We start from the raw sequence: 23488 nt of genomic DNA on the forward strand, positions 1-23488 counted from the left end.
ATAACGCAATCTCTTTCTAACCAATTTTTTTTAATATGTAGCATTAAAATTACAGTTACCTAGAAAACTTATATCGTTTAGGACACGCTCAATAACTCAACTGTTCATTTATTTAATAGAAAAGTTGATGAAAACGTGTTTCACGTGGCAATGTCTGTTACATGTTTGTGGGTTTATTATAATAACATTTTAAAATGAAAGTCATGTAAAGTTTGTTGCTGGTTTAGCTCAGTAAATGTTATCTCGGATCCTTTTCGCTGTTGGCTATTTTTCGAGAACTTTCTAATGATACCGATTGGAATAATGTTGACTTCTCGTAGCTTATTTTGGGCTTACGAAAATATCGTATCATTTGGAAGATTTTCATGGATAAATTAAATATTGTTGATGAGATGTCATAAATCTTAGTCGTTGATTACAATTTAAAATATCTTTAATATAAGATAATCTTGTCACATTTATCTTTTATCTTGTTCAAACTATATTAGTTAAATGATGAAATAGATAATAGACATTATCTCCGTGTGTATTTTTTATCTACATTTACAACAATAAAAAAACCTAAAATGTAAGTTTTTTTATATGCGAAAGTCTAAGAACTGTACCAAAGAAAAACCTTCTGATAATTATTAAACTGTGTACTTTAGAACAAAGCTAAGATTGTACTACATTAGAAAAAAAATTGGGCTCGTCCGGGATTTGAACCCGGGACCTCTCGCACCCTAAGCGAAAATCATACCCCTAGACCAACGAGCCGGCTGCCATAGTGATTGAAATAAAAAATCTGACCACGCAAAACTCGAGTAAAGTGAAAGTTATTTAGTTGCGTAATTTACTCACGAATATCACTAGATGCTAATATGACGTTGCCGTAAAATTACGCTAACGCAACAATTATATATTACAGTATTGTCAACTCTATCATTCTGATGGAACAGACAGAGACAACAGCATCGATAGGCATTTCGGTAACTTACAATTAGAGTGACACTAATGTAGAGTATGAAGAAAATTTACCTTATAAACTATTTTAAATGCATATCCGTCAATAAAACATCATCATCAGATCAACATGCCCTTTTCCCTATGGAGGGTTGACACAGTATATGCTACTCCTCCATACATCTCGGTCAGCCGTCACATCTGAATCCACCTCCTCTTCCGTATAGCCTCTTTCACACAATCCAAACATACTTTCCATGGTGTTCCTCTACATTTGTAGCCATCCACAACGAATAAAAAAGAAAGTATTTAAATACCTTACGGCTTTATTTTGAATGAAATAGTATTTGTGAGTGTTAAGGCTGTATATTTTTCGACGTTCATCATTTTTATCTATACGTTTTATGTGCTATTTGTCAGCATAATTGGGTTTATAAATCATTCCGACTTAGCCATTGGAATCTCGAACAAAAACTATTTTAACGGGATATTATCATGAAGAATTCTTGTAGACGTATCAACGATTTATTCCAAGCTAGTAGCGGCTCGCGACTCCGTCCGCACGGAATTAAAAAATCTTAATTAGTAGCCTATGTGTTCTTCCAGGTTATGTTCTACATCTATGCCAAATGTAAGCAACATCCACGCCGGTCTGGAGATACCTTCTAAGAAACATCCATCCATCCATTTAAACATTTGCATTTGTAATATTAAGTAAGATGTAAGATTAATTTTTATTGTTATCAATTAGATATCAACAAAACCGATCTTTAGATATATTGCCCAAATACTTGTAACACATTTTCGTCCTACTAACATTTTTTATTTGACACTTATGCGTCCTCCGTAAGGGCGCTTTTTTATCGCGCGTTTAAAAGCCGTTCAAATATTACAAATGAATTTCAATGTAATTTCGAACGCTAAGCGAAGGTAAGAAGAGTTATTTTAAAGCTTTTGTTGCTCGAGAGCCGCCAACTCCCGAATTAACGCGACGTTAAAAAAGCACCCGTGCGAAGGAGGGTTAAATTATTTCCAAAGATGTGCTTCTCTTTAACAACATTTGCTAACGTCTTTATGAGGTCATCAGTATATGAAAGTAGGCCAACCTTATTCCCTTTTTATCACCCCATCTTAATTCGGTCATTCGAAATTTTATATTTTAATGTAAAACATGGAACTGAAAGTAATAAAATTCTTATGTATAAAAATTAGAAAAGTTATTATCACTGCACCTAGGAGACAACATAAGTATTGTTTATTGTAATCTAAAAGAAAAAAAAATTGGGCTCGTCCGGGATTTGAACCCGGGACCTCTCGCACCCTAAGCGAAAATCATACCCCTAGACCAACGAGCCGGTGTTGTAAGTTTAACTATAGCATTTCTGATTCGACAAAGTGAATGTTTTAAAATGTGAAAGTTGTGTCAGAATGTGGTTTTAATACATTGCTATACGATAAAAAACGTGTAACGTTTAATCATAACATTCCACTGCAGTAAAACTTGTATAACAACATGTTATCAAGAAAATAAGAGGTTACAAAATATGTTTTTAAAATAGAAATGCATTGTGTTATTGTTGAAAACTTTGATGCGTTTTAACAATTTACTTTTTCCGTTCACGTGAATAATGACGTAAACGAACAATCTAGTGAATTTATCGTGTTATTCGTTTTTTGAACGACTTTGTTTTTGTTACGCAGTTAGAATTAAAATACCTAATGCATTTATTAATTTATGTTTAAATTAATTAAACGATAAATGGATATTCAATAAGATCATCTTCGAAGATTAGTTTTTAGTATCTGTCCTTAAATCATCATCATCAGCTCACAATGCGTCCCCACTCAGCTTGGAGCCTCCCCTAAGTTAGGAGTGACTAGGCCATAGTCAACCACGCTGATCCAGTGTGGGTTGGTTGACTTCACACATATATTTGAATTTCTTCGTAGATAGTTAAACCACACAAAAGTATATAAACACACAAAAACCATACATTCCTTACATTCAAAATCTGATTTACCAGTCTTTGTATAGGTAATAGCAGTGGAAACTCACCGTTTACATGTTTAGCAACATACATGCTAGTATAAGCACACGTTTCGTGGTTAAAACGATTCATATTATAATTCTGAATGAAGCAATTTTGTTTTATAAAATAATTACCACGTAAACTATAAGGGAACATACCCATACTACGTGAGTTATTTTTTTTAGTTTTTTTGGCCCTCCCTCCCCTCGGTGACCACTCGTAGGATATGCCAAGACACCCGTCTTCCCCTTTAGTTTTTAGGTAGTAATCCATAATTATGATTTTTGATTATTTCACAGGCAAAAATTGAAAAAAAAATTGGCTCATACTCTTCTTTATAGCATAAGACTGCATGCATTCTTAAATTACTAGTGAATTATGTATTATGAAAAAGAACAACTAACGATTACGTGACAAAAACCTAAGCCCCCCCCCCCGCTCCTGTGACTGACCGTAGTATTTTAAGGACTCCGCCTCCCCCACCTAAACGGGTCACATAGTATGGGTACGTTCCCTAACTTAAACACAAAGGAGTTATAAAAAGGTTGAATTGCGTGTATTGAGGTTATTTTTCTGCAGCAAAAGTAGGCTAAGTTCTTAAAATTTGCATTTTATTACCATTAAAAGTATATCCCTAATTGCATCGCTTCATAGTTGTTGTTGTTACTTTTAAATATATATTTTTTATCTTATATAACATGTTAGTTTTAAGATTTATGTTTGGCTTTCCAGCGCTGTAACTGGCGTGCGGACAATCCTATGGGTTTTCACGGAAGATCAGCGCTGCGTGGTCAAGAGAGGAACACCCAGCATACAAAGCTGAGTGAAACCTTATTCGGTCAGCATTGCAACACTCTTTATAAATATTTCCTGTTTCTTATTAATGTTATGTTTTTATGTGTTATCTTTATATATATAATTCTTCTGTGAGTGTGTATGTCACTGAACTTCTCTCAAACGACTGGAGCGATTTTGATGAAATTTTTTGTGTGTGTTCAAGGGGATCTGGGAATGGTTTAGATTCACAATTTTGTCCGCTGGACAATGATATTTTTAATTAATTTTTAATTTATCAGTAGTTGTTGATTTTGGAATGTTTTACATTGGATCCGACAGACGGCGCTACCATCGCAGTGTCAAATTTTAAATAATATTCGAATTTTAATTTTAGTTTATAAAAAAAAGTTTGAAATTTTCAAATTAAAAATGTGTAGACAGGACAACGTCTGTCGGGTCCGCTAGTTTCTCTATAATTATTGTGTGCTGTTTGTGCTTATTGTGTTGTAATATTGAAAGGATTAAATGTTATTTTATTTATTTATATTTATTTATGAACACTACTTACCAAGTAACGAAATAAAACGTATTGTAACAAAACAAATTGTAAAAATAAGCATTCTAAGTGGACTGTTATATTTTAAGTTTAAGTTAAGTTATTGTTAAGTAATAAGTAATTTTAGCCCATTAATATTTTAATTTTTAATGAATATCATTGGATTGAATTTATCTGATTATTAATAAACTATAAACATAGAAATACTTGTAGGTACTAAAAATATTATTGTGTACTGATCCAAAGAGAACACGACGGATAATTTTAGTACTAGTATTTAGGTGTATAAACTTATCTATCTTATATATATATGTAAAATGAAAGTCGTGTTAGTTACACTATTTACAACTTACGAACGGCTTTACTGATGTGGCTGAAAATTTGTGAGGAGGTAGCTTAGAGCCAGGAGACGGACATAGATTTATTCACTTTTTTTCGAATTTATGTCTTGAAGAGCTGCTTTTTATTTAACTTACTAATATTATAAATGCGAATGTTTAGGTGGATCTGATGTGGATGGATGGATGGGTGTTTGAAGATATCTTTAGAACGGCAGAACGGATCTCGATTCAATTTGGCATACGTATAGAACATAGTCTGAAAGAACACATAGGCTACACTAATTAAGTTTTTTATATATAATATATCCACGCAGACGGAGTCGCGGGCGACAGCTAGTATTAAATAAATAGATGTTTTTTTTTTAAAATTTTATAAAAAGATGTTAGGGCTCGTCCGGGATTTGAACCCGGGACCTCTCGCACCCTAAGCGAAAATCATACCCCTAGACCAACGAGCCGGTGACAATGTTGCCGAAATTAAAATTCATAACTGGATGTCATGCTTTGGAAAACTTTATTACATGTCCACTGTTTAACTGTTACTTTTGGTATTGACCTCGAGTTAAAAGTGAGTTCTCTTAATAGATCTTTAAGAGCTCCGCCCAGCTCTCATTACCATTATTAGCCCATACTAATATACTAGCTGTCGCCCGCGATTCCGTCCGCGCGGAATTAAAAAAAACTAATTTGTAATCTATATATTCTTCCAGATTATGTTTTACATATACATATACCAAATTTCAACGAGGTCCATGCAGCTGTTCTGGAGACACATTTAAACAAATATCCATCCATCTAAACATTCGCATTTATAATATTACGAGTAGTAAGATTGTCGACTTATTGAGTTAGCGAACGAAAATAACGGAATTGTTTTGATCGTAAAACGCGGTATAGCCTCGAGCAACCAATGCTGGCTACTTGTAAACAATCTGGCTATAAAAAGTACTGAAGTGTCGGTATTAGAGAGGAATAAACCTTATTTAGGATTTATTTTACAGACTTAACTCAGAATTCAGATATTCAGAACGTAAACAAACAAACCTAAAATGAAATTGTTTTAATTTTTAACTAAAAATACGACACCCAATAAAAAAACTAAACTAAGATTAATCGTATTTAAAAACTTCTGTCTCTGACATTTTAATTATTATACTATATACGGTTTTTAACGAATTGCAAAACAGATGTAAATGGTATAAAATATTCCTTACGAATTTCTTTATTTATTACTAGAACTATATAAAAATCGATTAAATATAATAGTTTTTTTTTAGTTTTTCTCGTTAAAACAGACAAATGGGTAATACATTTTATCTTTTCTTACTTTTTACTATACAATATTTATTGGTCATTTTAAATTACAGGACAAAGAGAGATTTCCAAAAAGAATCTTCGTATGTATACAGAGTCCTCTCGACAAGCACTGATTTCATTTTTTTTTGTGTGACGTGGTCCGACAGTCGGTTGTAGACTGCAGGCCCCATGACGTGGGTCGACTTCTCCGTCCTGGCTAATAAGTGTCGGAGCCAGTTTGTATAAGTATATGGCACAGATATTTAACTAATGCATGCGAATGTTTGGATTCATGGATGTTTGTCAGAAGGTATTTCAAGAACAGCTGCATGGTAGTCGCTAAAATTTGGCATAGATGTAGAACATAGACTAGAAGAACACATTGGCTAATAATTAAGCTTTTTAAAATTCGAATAGATGGAGTCTAGGCCCAAAGTCGTAGCTAATAAATCCGTAATGATTGAACTTCATTCGGCGTTATAGTAAGCCGCCTTATTTCTAATTAAATATAGGGATTAAGCTAACGTGGCTTTTCTGTTAGCATAATATACGAGACGTGTGCGTTGAATTAAGGTATAATTAACGGGAAAATGCGGTCGCCGCTAAATTTAATTACGTCTACGAGACGCAATTGAGATAGAGTTTAGGGGAAGCGCATTTATTTGGAGATAATATTTAAATACTATTTTTTTGTTTAATTTATTAAAAGTCGCTATATCAGATAATAATCTAAAGTTTTGCTTACATTAATAACGTAATTAATAAACTAATTTAATAAAGAACGATTAAATTAACTCTGTTTTTTTTTCAAGGTCTATTGGTGTTATTATTATTATGTGCGGTTTTTCAGCAGTGATAACGCAGCATAAGATCGAAATAAAAGCAACGAAATTCATTTTGTGTATGTTTTTTTGGAATCAAAAAGCAACTAAATTAAACAGCATTTGCTTTCACAGCGTAGCGGACTTAATTCCATTACCATGAGGCATATCCCTATCTGAGTTGTACGCGGCTGTCACCATGAACGTGAATTAAAAAAACAACGTCCGTAAATTTCATCTAAAAGGAATGTTGTGATTTTGTGTTTAAAATATAGACCCTGACAATAAAACTATCGGTTAGTGAATAGATTTTTTTAAACAATACATAATGTTGTTAAAAAAAATATTGGGCTCGTCCGGGATTTGAACCCGGGACCTCTCGCACCCTAAGCGAAAATCATACCCCTAGACCAACGAGCCGGTGAAAGATTACTACTAAATTAAAGAACTAAGATTTTTTAGACGTATGATCAAATTTACAATCATTTTCTATTTTAAGAACAGAGGGCCTAGCACGAATATTTGCGACAAGAGATTAATAACGTTATGGACAAAATATTGCTTTCTAACAGATTTGTTTTCTTTTTTTTTAAACAGAAGGGTGCAAACGAGCATCGGGACACCGAGGTGTTCAACGACGCCCATTGACATCAGCAATACCAGAGGAACCGCAGATGCGTTGCCGGCCTTTGAGATAGTGATAAGCTCGCTTCTTGAAGGACCCTAATTTGTCGATGACGTTACGAAAATGTTCTCACAAATATTTGTAATAGGCCCTCTGTAATAAACCGCTACACAGACTAGAATGCCCGACATAATTTCTTTAAAAAGTCACGTTTCAGTGTTACTCTTTCCTTATTATACTGTTTTTATGTAACTCTACTTTGTGACCTCTTGTAAACCTAAGCGATTTGACTAAATAAGAAGAATAAGGTGTCATTCGAATTGTATTCTTTCCCTCTGTGGTAAAGCATACAGTTATCTGTAGAATAAAAACATGCATCGTAATATAACATCTATATATATAATATATTATATATAATATATAAAAGAAAGTCGTGTTAGTTACACTATTTATAACTCAAGAACGGCTTTACCGATACGCCTGAAAATTGGTGAGGAGGTAGCTTAGAGCCAGGAGACGGACATAGGACTATTTATTCATTTTTTAATTTTTTTTTTTCGAATTCATACCTTGTAGAGCTGCGTTTTATTTAACTTACTAATATTATAAATGCGAATGCTTAGATGGATGTGATGTGGGCTACACTAATTAAGTTTGTTTATAACCACGCGGACGGAGCTGAGGGCGACAGCTATTGGTATATATTTACACCACCTTAAAACATCGTGAAACTAGGTCACAGTTTTTCAATTATGTCGACAAATAAAGTGATTTTGCATTGTAAAAGAATCACTATTAATCTATCAACTCAAACAAAACACAAAGGTTAATTAATTAAAAGTCGGGTTGCGTGCAAACCGGTTATTTATTTCTTGTCAGTATACTAGCTTCTCTAAGTTAACTTCTTTTTGATACAAAAATATCAGTGACTAGCTAACGCCCGAGACTTTGTCCGCGCAGGATTAAAAACAAACTTAATAAGTAGCTTATGTGTTCTTCCGGGCTATGTTATACATCTATGCCAAATTTCAGCGAGATCCATGCAGCCGTTCCAGAGATACCACCAAATAAACATACATCCATCCATCCTTCTGTCCATCCATCCACCTAAACATTTGTAATATTAGTAAGAACGATTATTCCAATTACCAGCAAACGAATACGGAATTCAGATAGTAAAAATAACTAGTTTTATATTACTAGAATATACTAGTCTAAATCTGTACTGAATTGAATGATTTCTCTTATTTTTATCTAGAAAATTGAGATCGAAAAAGCTTATCAAGTTAACGATCGTTGTTCAGAGTTTATTTTTTAAAATTATATCGCAATTTCCACTTTGGCTTGCTTACAAATACACTCTATGATTTTGTGTGAATTATTTTTAAGTAAAAAGGGATATGTGTTACAGATCTATAAAACGACTTATCATTGGTTTCCGAGACCGATATCCTTGCATAAATTTTATTATTATCTTTGTTTTGTCAAAGATAATGATAGGGAATTTGGTCTTAGAAACCGATTATAAGACACGACACAATTCTTATCCATTTTCTAAACCTATTTTCTCAATTTCAATCACAACATTTCAATCTGCAATACTCCGTTAGATTTACGCAATTATCTATTCAATTTATTCTCTTGATTGTCTCTGGCCTTCCTTAATGTAAATAACTTCCGGTGTTTACCTTCATATTGACCTCCACGAGGTTACGCGTCAGCTTTTATTCCCAATGTCGTAATAAATATTATAGCAGCTATATCTATAAACTAGATAAGGAATAAAAACTTCGACGCTTGATTTATGATCGGTACAGTCAGCGACAAAGTGACCTCTAGTGGAAAAAATGTGAAAACTTTCAAATTTAATACATTACAAAATTTGGTTACGTAATTTCAAGATCGAGGTTATGTTTCTTGCATAGTTATTTCAGAGGGTGTAGACAAAATGCATTCGCTCCAAAGCGATTACATAGTGAACTTCAAAAATGTATGGAACTGACGAGCAACAATCACGTGACTAATCGAAAATTATTGTCAGTTCCATACATTTTTGAAGTTTGTTATCGAATCGCTTCGCAGCGAATGCACTATGTCTAACCCCACTGTGGCCTTATTTTTACGTTTTGGATTTGATTTTAAAAATCATATAATACTTAACTAGTAAGGGTGATATTTTTATCCTGCGCTTTAACTTCCCAAATAAAAAAATGGACATTTTATAAAAAGTCTTCAGTACCCATCCCAGATGTTAAAAGAAGATTTAAGATTATTAATTAAAGTAATATTAATAATCCTTTGTTTTTAAATTTAATGTGAGATACAAAGAACTTATCAGTGTGACTCAACAGCGAAGTGAAATAACTGAAATAACTTCCTTATATTGGCTTACTACTGACCTATATCGGTTCTGTATGTTTTTATCAGCGCGTCAATAAGCACTAATGGGGCGTTATCTGCACTCCATAACATGATATTGACCTCATTCTCATGGTTTATTTATATCGCATGGAACTAGAGTCAAGTACAGCTCTACTGAATTGCAAAAAAAATGCTTCATATTAAGTACAGTCAGCTGCATATGTATGCATTTACACAGCTTTAGTAACGTCTATACGCCTTCGGTTTTAAAAATACGTAAGCATGTATCTGTCCTTGTACTTACAACTGTGAATATTTCCTATTGGCGAAGAAGTGCTTACGTATTTTTAAAACCGAAGGACAAATTTCTAAAGTAAATACATACCTTACTAATATTATAAATGCGAATGTTTAAATGGACGGATGTTTGTTTGAAGGTAACTCCAAAACGGCTGCATGGATCTCGCTGAAATTCGGTAAAGATGTAGAACATAGTTTGGAAGCATACTTAGGCTACTAATTAAGTTTTCTTCAATTCCGCGCTGACGAAGTCGCGGTCGACAGCTAGTAGTACATATTTATGCATCTGACTGTACATTAGACAACTTCGTAGTTTTGACTATGCCTAAATGTGATTTTGCGTCAAAACCAAGATGCATAAATATATTCTTTGTTATTATAAAGAGAATAATAAATTACTCTTATAGCACGTATTTAATTTGTGACGTCATGATGTCGAGTGGGACGTACAGAGGCGTTATTAAGCGGTTGTTTAGTAACGGGTAACGCATGAATGAATGACGCGAATGGAGACCCGATGTGGTTTAATATAGACCGAAAATACATGCATCTAAATTTAGACTGACTACGTAAATAACTAACGTAATTGTAATTTATGAACTGAACAATTAAGCACAATACATCGAATATTGTTTCTCAATCAACAGAAAGTTAAGTCAATTCTTTCTGAAAGAGCTTCAATATAAAATACACAATGCCTTCGAGAGAAAGGCAAGTATTGTGTCTAGTCTCGAACAAAAAAGTGCACCAACTTCAAACATATAATTTAGGTTGATGCTCTGTCATAGGAAACCTAAGGTGAGGTCTATAGCCGGAGCCCGCTGCCGCGAAATAAAAAAAAATCAATTTATAGTTTGTGTCCTTCCAGGCTATGTTCTGTTCTACATTTGTGCCAAATTCCAGCGACATCCATGCAGCCATTCTGGAGAAACCTTCTAACAAACATTGACATTTATAATGTTAGTAAGATTTTGAAATTCAAAAGATACATGGAAATAACAAAATGCATTTCGTTTTGCAAACGTCTTTTAAATTCCTTTGCAATACAATTTGTTTTACACGCAAGTTGAGTTACATACGAACGCCTCTTTGACTTCTCACTACATCACAACACGGAGAAGTTAAGAAATTTGAAATCCAATTTTCACGTAGACGAGAAATTTTTCAATCCTTTGTAAATTCGTATAAGATTCATGTTGCATTTAATTTACAAACGTTGATAATTGTTTACAAATAGGCGTTAGATTATTATTATTATTCAATGGTCACTATTATTCAGCCCTCTCTTTTTAGACTAAATACACTTTAAGAAACAATTTGTAGCAAGATGTGACATGAACGGAATTGGGCCAACATCACTATTATCGGAGAAAATGTAAAATGACTACATAATCATTTTGAAACAAAAGATATACGATAACATTAAATACTTTAAACCATAAATAATAAATTAAAATAGATAAATATAGTAATAAAATTCGGTTGTAAAATATTATCGGAAAGACATGTACTGATTATTTGGTATAGACTTATCTATACATAAAACTGAATAACAGACGATTAACTCTTAATAATACAATATTCACATCGCAGATATAACATTGACCCGCTTCGCAGCGCTTTACAATTTACTAATTAAACTAATAAATTTAATTTGTAGTTATTTTTAATTATATACTTTGTTATTTATGGTCGTAATCCAGGGTTAAAGGGGGTGTTGGTTTACATGGAAATAATTAATAGAAATAGGTCAATGAAAGTATTGGAAGGTTGCGACTTTATTCACTGTCAGATTAATCATCATACAGGGTAGCTTACGGAGGCAGTTTTGGGTCCTGATTGTCCATCGAAGTGGTCGCGGGATAAAGGTGACAAGAGTGGTCCTGTTGCCGTAAGACTGTGGAGCAACAGGGAGAGTTTTTCTTCTGGATTACACTCAGAGATAACGAAACCCTCTCTAATGTACTCAAGTTTGGTCACAGAAGGGATTTTAATGGATCAAACCGCACATAACTCAGTCTTCTTCCAGATGGTGGGCTATGTTTCAAAGATGCGGTACTAACATTAAACAAATTTCTTAATCTTGAAATAATTTTCAAGGTCATCGTTAATCTACGTTTAATAATAAGTGCTTATATTTAACTTTTAAACTTAATTAAATTGGAAAAAATGCTATCTCATTAATTTTAGTTTCCGAAACTGTTACATACGAGTAATGATAGGCGACACGAAATCAATCATTATTAATCTCCGCTAAAGCCTAAATGAATTGAAAGCAAAAAGTTTTCATTAGATAATTAGTAGATTATGTTTTTTGTTAGTTCAAATTAATAATAATATTTACAGTAAACTTACACTGCTGAAATACTCCAATGAAAACATATTTCTATCCCTGTCACGCTCTACTTAAAAAATAGAGATACTGATAAGTTTCTATACATGTTTGGAACTATGGAGATTTACAGTTACAGAAAAATATTCACAAAGAGAAGCAAAAATATCAAATTAGACACAGTAAAAATTAATATGAAAACGAAGTTAATGGAAATATTATAAAAAAATGATTATGAATTATGATCGAATTAGGAATGGGTGACTAGTAATTAAAACAATTTTCATATTAAAATGTATTACGATTTTTCATTTACCTTTTCGAAAATTATAGTATAAAATACATACATACATTTAAGTATATAATTAGGCGGATAGATTATAGAAATAATCCGGCTTTAAATTCATTTTGTGTGCAGACTTTAAGGCTATTGAATGGAACATATTTATGTTAGCTGATTTATATTCTAGCAACATTTTGCTGTTTGCCTGATTAAATTGAACACGACTATGGGCGACGTAGGCGGGACATTGTGCAAGTTATTTTTAGTTTATCTCAGAGCTTGTCTTATTCTTATCTTATACAAAAGTAAATCTTGATAAAAGAAAAATTAAACGAATTGTTTTTTATAAAAACTGTTTTGTAAGATTGGTTAAATTATTTAGTTGCATTATTTAAAACTTTTAAAAAGCTTGTACTAAAATTGTTTATTCCCCTATACCTAATGCACAGAAAGAAAATATTTTCTCTTCCCATGCATCCTCTCATCCGGAAAGTCCACTTCCACTTCCCGTCCTTTCCTTATAATAAAAAAGGGTGCGAAGGGAAAGAGGACTAAATTAGGCCTCCGGGACGCACACTCATCAGACGAAACGCGGAATTGCTTCCACTTCACGCCTGTCTTCTGTGTGGTCGTGGTATTTCACCGGGCGAGACGGGACAATTCGTGCGAGGATGTTAAAGCGGGCTATACCACTGTTAAATATATGTTTTTCTATTTCATTTATTATTAACTAACAAAGGGAATTGACGATAAATCAAAGAAGGTTAAATAAAAGAGTTGGTACATTTCTAATTTAGTTTTATAGCTTCACACATTCTGTGTTGTGCGAGCTAGATTGTTCAGCTCAGGCGTAGTATGTTATTACTTAAGGGCGAGACGCTTACAGGTTTTAGTACAAATACTATATCTAGATTATAAGCTTGGGTTGAAATCTGAATAAATCCTCCTTTAAAATACATGTGGATACATTGGAGTATTTACTACACTTCACTGGTTCTTAGTGTCATGGTTTTGACTCTACTTCAATATGAATGAACGATAAATTAACAAATGAAGGAACAATGAAAAAATATTTTATACCCTAGTTTTAAATAGCATTATTGTTATCATTTATTTTATAGAGCTATGCATATTTAATTTGTTTAGTTATTTACTATTCATGGTTATAAAATGAAAAATTTACATATTTGCTTGCCATTAATAATAAAAAAGGTCAATTATTTCAAAATAAGCTTACGTAAGTTCAAGAGTTTTGTCTTAAAGTAACAATTTTAGAGGTCACTGGAAATTTTTATTCCAATGAAAACAATGAATATTTTCCGTACATTAAAACGATATAAAAACGAACGATTTGCTACTTCTTTTCATATAAGTTTTAAATATTACATTTCTAAATCTGGAAGTAAAGCGCTTTAAAATCCGCAAAAGACTGCTAAAAGCGTTATCAGAACAAACAGACGAATAGGATTTTATAGGAACGGAGAAAAAAGGCTTTGTTTTTTAAACATATTTTAGTTGTAAGAACAACCAACCTTATATTTTTTGTAACCCCTGAGGAGCGTTATGTTATGTACGTATGGTTTAATATATGTTGTACATATGTATTTGGTGGTGTCCTTGGATTCATATTTTCCAGAATGTTATAAGCCTACAGTCAGACTGTTTTTTTTTAATTCAATCAAGTTGTAAAACTAGCTGTCTCCCGCGACTCCGTCTGCGCGAAATTAAAAGAAAACTTAACCAGTAGTCTATGTGTTCTTCCAGTCTATGTTCTACCATGCCAAATGTCAGTGCATCTGAATTGGAGATACCTTCTAAGGAACATCCATCCATCCAAACATTCTCATTTATAATATAAATAAGATTAAAAATTAAAATTTCGTACATAAATCTATTAACCATTTTATTATTAAAAGAAGATAAGGTTGATGAACTCTGGTATGTATTATAATTAAAAGTTGAATGCTCTTTAAATGGTAAAATAAATTTAATAATTAAAAGACGCGTAGACGATTAACATTGATTTATGATTCTATGCCAATTGAATTAAAGTTTTTGTAGAATATAAATTAAATATTATAATTCTAGTAAATAAGTTATATAAGGTATAACTTACATATGTTGGTTAATTGTAGAATCCTACGTATACATAAGTTTGTCAAAGTTTAAACAATGAATATAACTTCTATTTGTTTTCAATTAGGTATGTTTTAAGCTCCAAACGACATACACTGTAATCCTCGCAGTAACTTAAGCTCAAAGTAACATTCAAGGTACAAGTCGTCGAACGATTGTTGATCTCGTCGATTTACAATTACTACAGTAATAAATTTTAAAGAGTAATGATTTCATTGCTTTTTTGTGTAAAATGAATAAGCTTCGAAACTACTGAACTGCTTTTGAAATTCTTACACTATTGGGAAGCTACACTAATCACGTTGACAGGCTATATTTAATATTATTATTAAGTTGCGGGCAATTGCTAATGTGAAGGGAACGATTTTTATACAATTTAATGTTCACGTTGAAACATCAATCCCATTTTTTCTATCATAATCCCGTTCTAAACCTTATCTTAATGTATTATTATTTTGTATAGAAAATAAAATTTAAAGATTTTTTACTTAAGGACAATAATTCACAATTAGACGATTTGACATCAGCTAAATTATTGAGAAATAACATCGATTATTTAATTATTTAGTTAATTATTGTGTGATATAAAGTCTGTAGTAAGATTACAAAGTGTCGAATTTCACAATCGGTAGATAACATAGACATTTAAGTTCTCGTATTTCGAGTAACAGAGTTAGTAGGTACGCCGATGTCTATTTTCCGGTTGGGCGATGATGATCCGCGCACCTACGTGCTTTTATAGAACGAGCTTTTAGAGCTTTGCAGCTCACACAATCAAGAATCGAAAAAGCTTTTTGTTTCTTTTTTATGTACGATGAATATTTGGCACTATCGATATTTCAAGTCTTCTATGTTAGATCTCTAAAAAAACTAAAAAAAAATTACATGCAAAATGTGTACGCCAATATAAAAACAAAATTATAGAATTCATGAAAGAAAAAATGGAACGAAGATAAAACAATTTGTTTATTTGGGACATTTAAAAATATATATTTTTTTAAATTTCGTTCAAAAAAGTGTAAAATTAATACAATGATAAAAGTTGTGTAAAATATGACTTGCGCATCGAACGGCGCATTTACTTCTAAACGTTGGACCCGCTACGCGCTAGTATGCCTGTAGCATCTGCGATTGCCACGTCCCTGCTACGCCGCTACGCCGTAGCGATTTGCGCGCGTAAAAGTTATATATCAAATTTATCGATATCAAAACGTTAAATAAAACTTTGTATATAAATTAAATATGTTGTACAAAAATAACTTTGTCTATATGTTTAAATGTATGTTATTCTAAATTCAAGTTATGTGTAAATAAAAATGTCTAGATTTTAATAATAATGTGTTTAGACCAAGTTAAAACTATGTGTGATTTGTTTGTTAAGTGAAATTGTGTAAGTGGTTTTATGGAAATAAAAAACGGAAGTTTTTTATAAGTAATTTAAATCGCAAGTAAGTTTTTTTTTCAATTAACTTGAACTGAAATTTAAGATCAAAAATTATTAAGTGAATCTGAATTATGATGCAATGACTATTAAAAAATTAAAATTAAATTTTATTTAATTATTAATGCAATATTTATTATTATCAAAAACAAATTTACAAAACACTTTTCTTGAATTTAAAATCTGTACGTTACAAATCTATTAATAAAAAGCATATCGGTATTTTTAAGAATTAATTTGCTTTTTTTGGCACAAATTATTAAAACTATATCAAAATTTTAATTGTTCACAATCTTCCTTTCTAATTATCAGAAAATATGTAATTTAATATATAATTAAATTTAATAAAACTTAAAAATTTTTAAAATCAAAAAATATATTTAAAAAAATAAATTCTTATAAATTTTGAGTAAGATCAATTACGAAATAACTTAATCTATTGGCATCATTAAGTGGTAATTGGGGAAACAAATGAAGGTATAATTTGGTGAAACATTCATTGGGCCAGGCTATCAAATTTCCAACCAATAATTAATTATTACCCATCACTAGTCCACGTTTCGAATTCACCTGATGCTAGACGCTTATCTAACGCGAATTGTCTGCTCTTTGTCTTCCACTCCTATTTAATACGGTTTCAAGATGATTTTTTTATTAAATTAATTTTATGTAATTTCGCTATAACTTCAATTATAAATGTCTATGAATGTGTGAACTAGAATAGTGAGCCAGGAATTAATTAGGAATTCTTTCCATAATTTCGTCAAAATCAACTCTTATGATCGGGTTGAATTGCGGTCAAAAGCTAGTTTATTTATTAAAATTCTGTAATCTCTGCCTATCCTTTTAGCCGAGTCTGTCTGTAAGGCCGTGTTAGTTCTGAATAATCTTTGAAACGGCTGGACCGATTTTAACAGAACTTTGACTAGAAAGTAGTTGATTTGTGCGATGATGTTAAAGGCTTATACTTTTTTAACGCGCTGATGAATCTTTTGGTAGTGGATATTCAAAGTAACATAAAATTCGATATAATTATGCAATTTGTGTTTAAACTACTTATAATATAATAAAATTTTCAGTGTAATATAATTTTAGATTTTAAATAATTTGTGTAAATAGACTTCGTTGTCGAGATTGTGATAAAACAACAAAACTCGAACTCGCAATCAACTGGAGGCAATGAAGTTTAAGCGACAATGAAGTTAAAATGAAGACAAGAAAACTTTGAAGAATAATTTCATTCTGATTAAATCGAAGTCCGCGACTTTCTTCGCTGCAGTTGAAGTCTTTTAAAAGAACTACGGCCAACATTAAATGGCTTGTAGTATAGCGTAATAGTAACTACTAATATAAAGGCTGATAGACATGGGCAATTTCAAACTGTCGATATCGATAAGGCTTTAATTATCACTATCTATTAGACATATCTATAACTAAACGTGGAAGAGGCGAGCGAGGTGTGTTGGAACCGCTCTAAAGACTTCTTGGTCTCTGTCCACCCTTCTGGATTATGGATGTGATGTACCTCAATCTAAAGTTTTGATTAATTAATAGTAATATTTTAATATGTCGCTATTTTATTAAAAAATATTGTTTGGTTTACATTTGATTTATCGATTGAAATATATCGGATACAATTCTAAGATAAACAACACTATACTTAAAATGATAGATTGGGTATCTTGGTATGACTAGAATAAAGTACGCCTTATATGATATACGACAAAAATATTCCTAATTCCATTATCTTGTCTCAACACCTTATTTATCAAAGAGAATGTCACCTGAAATAAAACAGTTTTTACGTTATTGCGTAAGAAAAGATTTACGTAAGCTTTTTGAAAATGTTACTGACAAATCAAGAGCAATTGTATTTTACAAAATTCTTTGTTGTTGTGATGAGAACGAGGGTTATTTATCGATATCGATAAGTTATTGGTCACTGATAAGTTAGGCCCAACTATAATTTTAATTATCGTAAATTAAAATATGGAAACCTTTATCATCGGATAAATTATGACGGAAAAATGATATCTTGTTATGAAAATATTAACCATAATTAAGGATAGATCGTTACTCTTATACTTTAGCACAAATTCGACTAGTTGTTAGTAAACTTACCATGGGTTTCTGAACTCAAAATCCCCGTTTAAAACATATTATTATCTCTGTTTTGTCAATACTGACAGGGATGATGATATATTTTATACAGAGATATTGGTCTCGGAAACCCACTGTTAATTCCTTTTAACTAACTCTCATTGGTGTAATGACAGGTCTATTTATAGGCAATTATGCGTTTAACACACGTGTATAAGAGTGTATGCCGTAAATTCTGTCCTTTTCATTAATATACGAGTACATGGTAGGATAATTTACATAAGTGTCAACAAGATGAAGAGAAAATATAAGTTTGTGTTTCTAAAGCAATATACACGTGACGTCATTATATGCCATTTCATGCATTTTAATGACAATGAACTTCGTCACTTTGCAAACTGGACATCGCTATTGGATATGATTCTAAAATTTATAAACATATTTAGTTTGTCATATTATGAACTGAGGGCCTACCATGAATATTTGCGACACGCGCTTTCGTAATGACATTGACAAAAAAAGTCAAAATTTGTATGTTACTTGTTGGTGTACTTTACGAACGGTAGGGGCGCTGCACAAATTTTAATACAAATTTTGTCAACGTTACTACAACGTTCACATGAATATTCGTGCTTAGACCCTGTGATATTTGCGTCATAGCATATTCTAAGAATGAGTGCACTTTACAAATTAATAAACTTTCTTACATTTCATAAACTGTCTAGTAAAATTACAAATTAAACAATTTATAATCATATAATGTTTGTCTTTACTTCCAAAAATGTTTTCTTAACTTCAGATAGCAATACTAAAGATAGTTAAGATTGTTTATTAGTATATTTTTCAAACTAATGCCCCCTTTTCTCTTCATGGACGATAGAGAAAAACAACTAAGTGACTTACACAACTATGAGATTTACGGAGGCGTCGATCGATTGAATTGCGTAGAAGCTTTCTGTTGGCAAACGGCCAAATCATTTTTGCCAAACTCTGTGACATTCAAACAAGGAAATAAATCTAATCAGTGACACAAAATGTTCTCTAACAATAACATATGTATCTTACAAACGAAATTTATCGATATTGAAATATTCAAATGATAGGCTTATTTAAAAATTTCTATTATTATCTTTATATATATAATTCTTCTGTGAGTGTGTATGTCACTGAACTTCTCTCAAACGACTGGACCGATTTTGGTGAAATTTTTTGTGTGTGTTCAAGGGGATCTGGGAATGGTTTAGATTCACAATTTTCATCAAATATTAACTTCATATTAATTTATTCAAATTAAAGACGTGTAGACAGGACGTCTGTCGGGTCCGCTAGTATAATATAATACTAGCTGTCGCTCGAGATTCCGTTCGCACCAAATTAAAAAAAAGCCTATGTATTCTTCTACATCTGTGCTAAATTAAGCCAAGATTTGTTGAGCCGTTCCGGAAATACCTTCTAACATCCATACATTCAACTAAACTTTCGCATTTATAATATTAGTAAGACTTTATAATTATATAAATTAAAAATAGAATACGTTGTTAAATAATAATAATACTGTAAAATATGCATTATTCTTCTCATTAAAACTTTTACCTTTTAAAATATATTTTTTTACACGACAAATTATACTTCTGGCATAGAAAATACTATTTTTATTTATATTAGGATTTGAATCTACGACGAAGGCAGGTTTATTTTACATTTCATTATTTTGTATGACTATTGCGTACATAGAAATGACATTTTTTTATTTGTATTTTAAAACGTGATTAGTTAGAATCCTTTGGCGCAAATAGTGCGTTTCCGTTACCAAGTCTAGTGTCAGATTGATTAGTGAGGGGACATAAACTTTGATATTTTAATAAGACTAGTGTTGCGCCGATACATCGACACAGTGTCCGATTTTCTTCCTGAAATTATGAACTGTAAAACTGCTGAGGCATATTTTTCAATCTTTTGTTACCAAAGAAGAATAATAAAATAAAATAATTTAGTATACATAATCATATATTACGTGTATATAATACGTATAAATGCACTCTTAAGATCAAAAAAAATAACACCAAAGAAGGAAACCACTTGAATGTTTTACGATTCTTGTTTCAATATATTTAGTTATTTTGGATTAACTCCAAGGACACGAGCATTTCTCTCGGAAGCTCTCCCCACATATAAGATGAAGCCAAATTTTCATGCTGTTTGCCAAAAAAAAAATGACAATACTTTGTTTTCATCGGAGTTAGTGTTAAGGTCAGGTTGAAGTTAGTTATACAAAATTGCGAAATATAATTTTCGAGGAAGGCCAATATCATAAAGAAATATACTGTTTTCAAACAAACAACTTTTCCATACACAATTATCTCTAAATTGCCTTTCCTATGGAAAATATAATAATTGCTGGCTTCCGGAAAACTTTAGTTATATTTGTTTGTTTATAAAATTTAGGTTCTCTTTCGGATCAGAGTATAAAATAATTTGTTACCCTCTTTAATAATTTATTTGTCTTACTACAGTTAAAAAATTCATGAGTTTTATATAGTTAGTATAGTGTAGTATATATAAGTGATTTTATACTATTTTTCAGTTTTATTCTTAACATAAAGTTCTAAGAAATATTACTTTGAAATCCTAAATAATCAAATGGACGGAATCGCTTAACTGGTAGCAAAAGTAAAATTTATAAGTCGCTTATTTTTCTTATAAACAGCAATAAATTTCTTAAAGCCACTGTCGACATTTTATTAATAAATTACGTCATGTTATAAAACCACGATAATTTGAACTAATCTACAAAGTGACAAGTCACAATATACACGGTTACATACGTACGTAAAACGTAATTAATCTTTATGTTTAAGATAGTTGGGATTTGAGCCCTTATTCATATGAGATCTGTCACCTTTAAGACAATTAACCCTTCTTCGGGAATTTGAAATAAACCAATAATCAAATTCAAATAAGCGACTTATCTTAATATAGAATGAAATTAATCCTCTAAAAGGTTTTATTTCCTTTAATGAAAAGCTATTTTCTTATCTCCTTGAAAATTCTCGGAAACATTTTGAAAATTATTTTCGTACTTTTAATATTCAATTCTGAAAAAGTTTAGCAAATAAAGTCTTACATTTTATAATTTTTAAAACTTAGTTAACTAACTAATAAAATTAGAAATTTTAGAGCCTAAAATTTATCTTACTTCTTACTAATATTATAAATACGAAACTTTATGTGGTTGTTGAACCACGTAACTCCAGGACTGTTGAAAGATTCTAGATTAAATTTGGAAAAGAAATAAACTACAGGCTGGAATAGTTCAAAGACTTACTAAGTTTTTTTTTTTACTTTTTAAATGATGTTTAAAACAGCGTATAAATATTGCATGCCTATCAAACTGTTCATATACAATTTTAAATTTCGAAGGCATTTAAATTAACCTATATATTTACACTCTGTAGGTATGTATTTATTTCGTAAGCTAAGTATATAAAACAATATAAAAAAGAGTAATGAATTACACGAATATAATTCGTACGTAATCCATTCGGTTTCCCAAAAGCATATTTTGTGTTTGAAATATTTTCACGGAACGTTCCCCGGCTCGCCCATTCACCGCAATAAACACCGCAAACTGAATGCTTGTTTTTATTTTTTTCCGAGTGTTTATATATGTTTAGGTCGTTTAATATTATTAATTTTTATATTTCATAAACATACTATTCTATTTTATTAAGACCTGAAATTCAAAAAATAAAAGCTACTTTTTGTAATAAATGTTCTTGAAATCCCACATTCACATTTTTAGTAACAAACTAGCTGTCACCCGCGACACTGTCCGCGCGGAATTAAAAAAAAAATATTGGTCGCAGCGTAATGTTACATACCCTAAAGCCTTCCTCTATAAATGGACTATCGAACCGACTTCAAAAAGACGTAGGTTACCAATTGTCTGTATTTCTTTATGTTTAATATCTCTATATATATAATTCTTCTGTGAGTGTGTATGTCACTGAACTTCTCTCAAACGACTGGACCGATTTTGATGAAATTTTTTGTGTGTGTTCAAGGGGATCTGGTAATGGTTTAGATTCACAATTTTCATCAAATATTAACTTCATATTAATTTATTCAAATTAAAGACGTATAGACAGGACAACGTCTGTCGGGTCCGCTAGTCTTTCTATAATAATTTTAGATAAGTCTACAAAATTCTAATCGGCCAGTTAAGAAAATTCATATCCGAATTTGAGTATAAATGTAAAAGGCAAACGGTTGCAGAATTCTAAAATTTCTGTTCCAATAGATTTGGTGCACACGCTTCGTGAAACATAAAATATGTCGGCTGAATGCAGTCGACATTTCATAAGCTGGATAAGTATGACGCTTGTATTCAATTGCCGGTATTTTAATATAAATCCATAGATGAAACATATATGATAGCAACTAAATCAGTTGAATTTAGTATTTGAAATCCGTTAATTTATACGAAAATTATGCACATAGTGTTTGAAAACTTTATGGGATACTAGCTGTCGCCCGATTGCGTCTGCGCGGAATTAAAAATAACTTAATTTTGCCTATGTGTTCTTATGTGGTTATGTTCTACATCTATTCAATGAGATTCGTGTAGCCTTTCTGGGGATACCTTTAAACAAACATCCATCTATCCAAACATTTACATTCATAATATTAGTATAAACTAGGACTTCACTATCACATTTCCCTTACATGATATTCTATTTTCTATATAATAAAATTGGTATGTCTGTTTGTAATATCGTCTACGTATTTGCTATACCGTTAACTAAAAACTTATTTTTAAAATTTATATTTGTCTGCCCGCAAGCTTGATTTATTCCGGTTAATCTCCGGAAGGACTGGGCCGATTTTGACAGGACTTTGACTGCAAAATGGCTGAAGGACGCAGGAATAATATAGCCTATTTTTTCCTGGTAGTAAATAATATTAGTTACCCGTAAGTAATAACGAAAAAGGGAGGTTTATAGACCTCTAGCACACTGCCGTGAAAGCGAAATTAGATCGAGGCGAAGGCAAATTTAAATTTAAACGTTTAACAGCTACGCTTACAACGGTACTGAATTTAAAATGGACCAAATTCTGCCTACCATTTTCTCGATCGCTTGGGTTTC

The 23488-nt window shown here is 31.6% G+C and overlaps 4 non-coding genes across 4 annotated transcripts; all 4 read right to left on the reverse strand.

Moving 5' to 3' along the window:
• Positions 1-684: 684 nt before the first annotated feature.
• On the reverse strand, positions 685-756 carry TRNAP-AGG (transfer RNA proline (anticodon AGG)). The gene has a single exon. It is a non-coding gene; the product is annotated as a tRNA-Pro (tRNA).
• A 1469-nt stretch (positions 757-2225) lies between these two features.
• Positions 2226-2297, reverse strand: TRNAP-AGG (transfer RNA proline (anticodon AGG)). Its single transcript has one exon. It is a non-coding gene; the product is annotated as a tRNA-Pro (tRNA).
• Positions 2298-5032: 2735 nt separating this feature from the next.
• On the reverse strand, positions 5033-5104 carry TRNAP-AGG (transfer RNA proline (anticodon AGG)). The gene has a single exon. It is a non-coding gene; the product is annotated as a tRNA-Pro (tRNA).
• A 2007-nt stretch (positions 5105-7111) lies between these two features.
• TRNAP-AGG (transfer RNA proline (anticodon AGG)) lies at positions 7112-7183 on the reverse strand. Its single transcript has one exon. It is a non-coding gene; the product is annotated as a tRNA-Pro (tRNA).
• Positions 7184-23488: the final 16305 nt, after the last annotated feature.

This window comes from Papilio xuthus, unplaced genomic scaffold, assembly GCF_000836235.2.
Source record: "Papilio xuthus unplaced genomic scaffold, Pxut_1.1 DF827714.1, whole genome shotgun sequence".
In the NCBI taxonomy this organism is placed as follows: domain Eukaryota; kingdom Metazoa; phylum Arthropoda; class Insecta; order Lepidoptera; family Papilionidae; genus Papilio; species Papilio xuthus.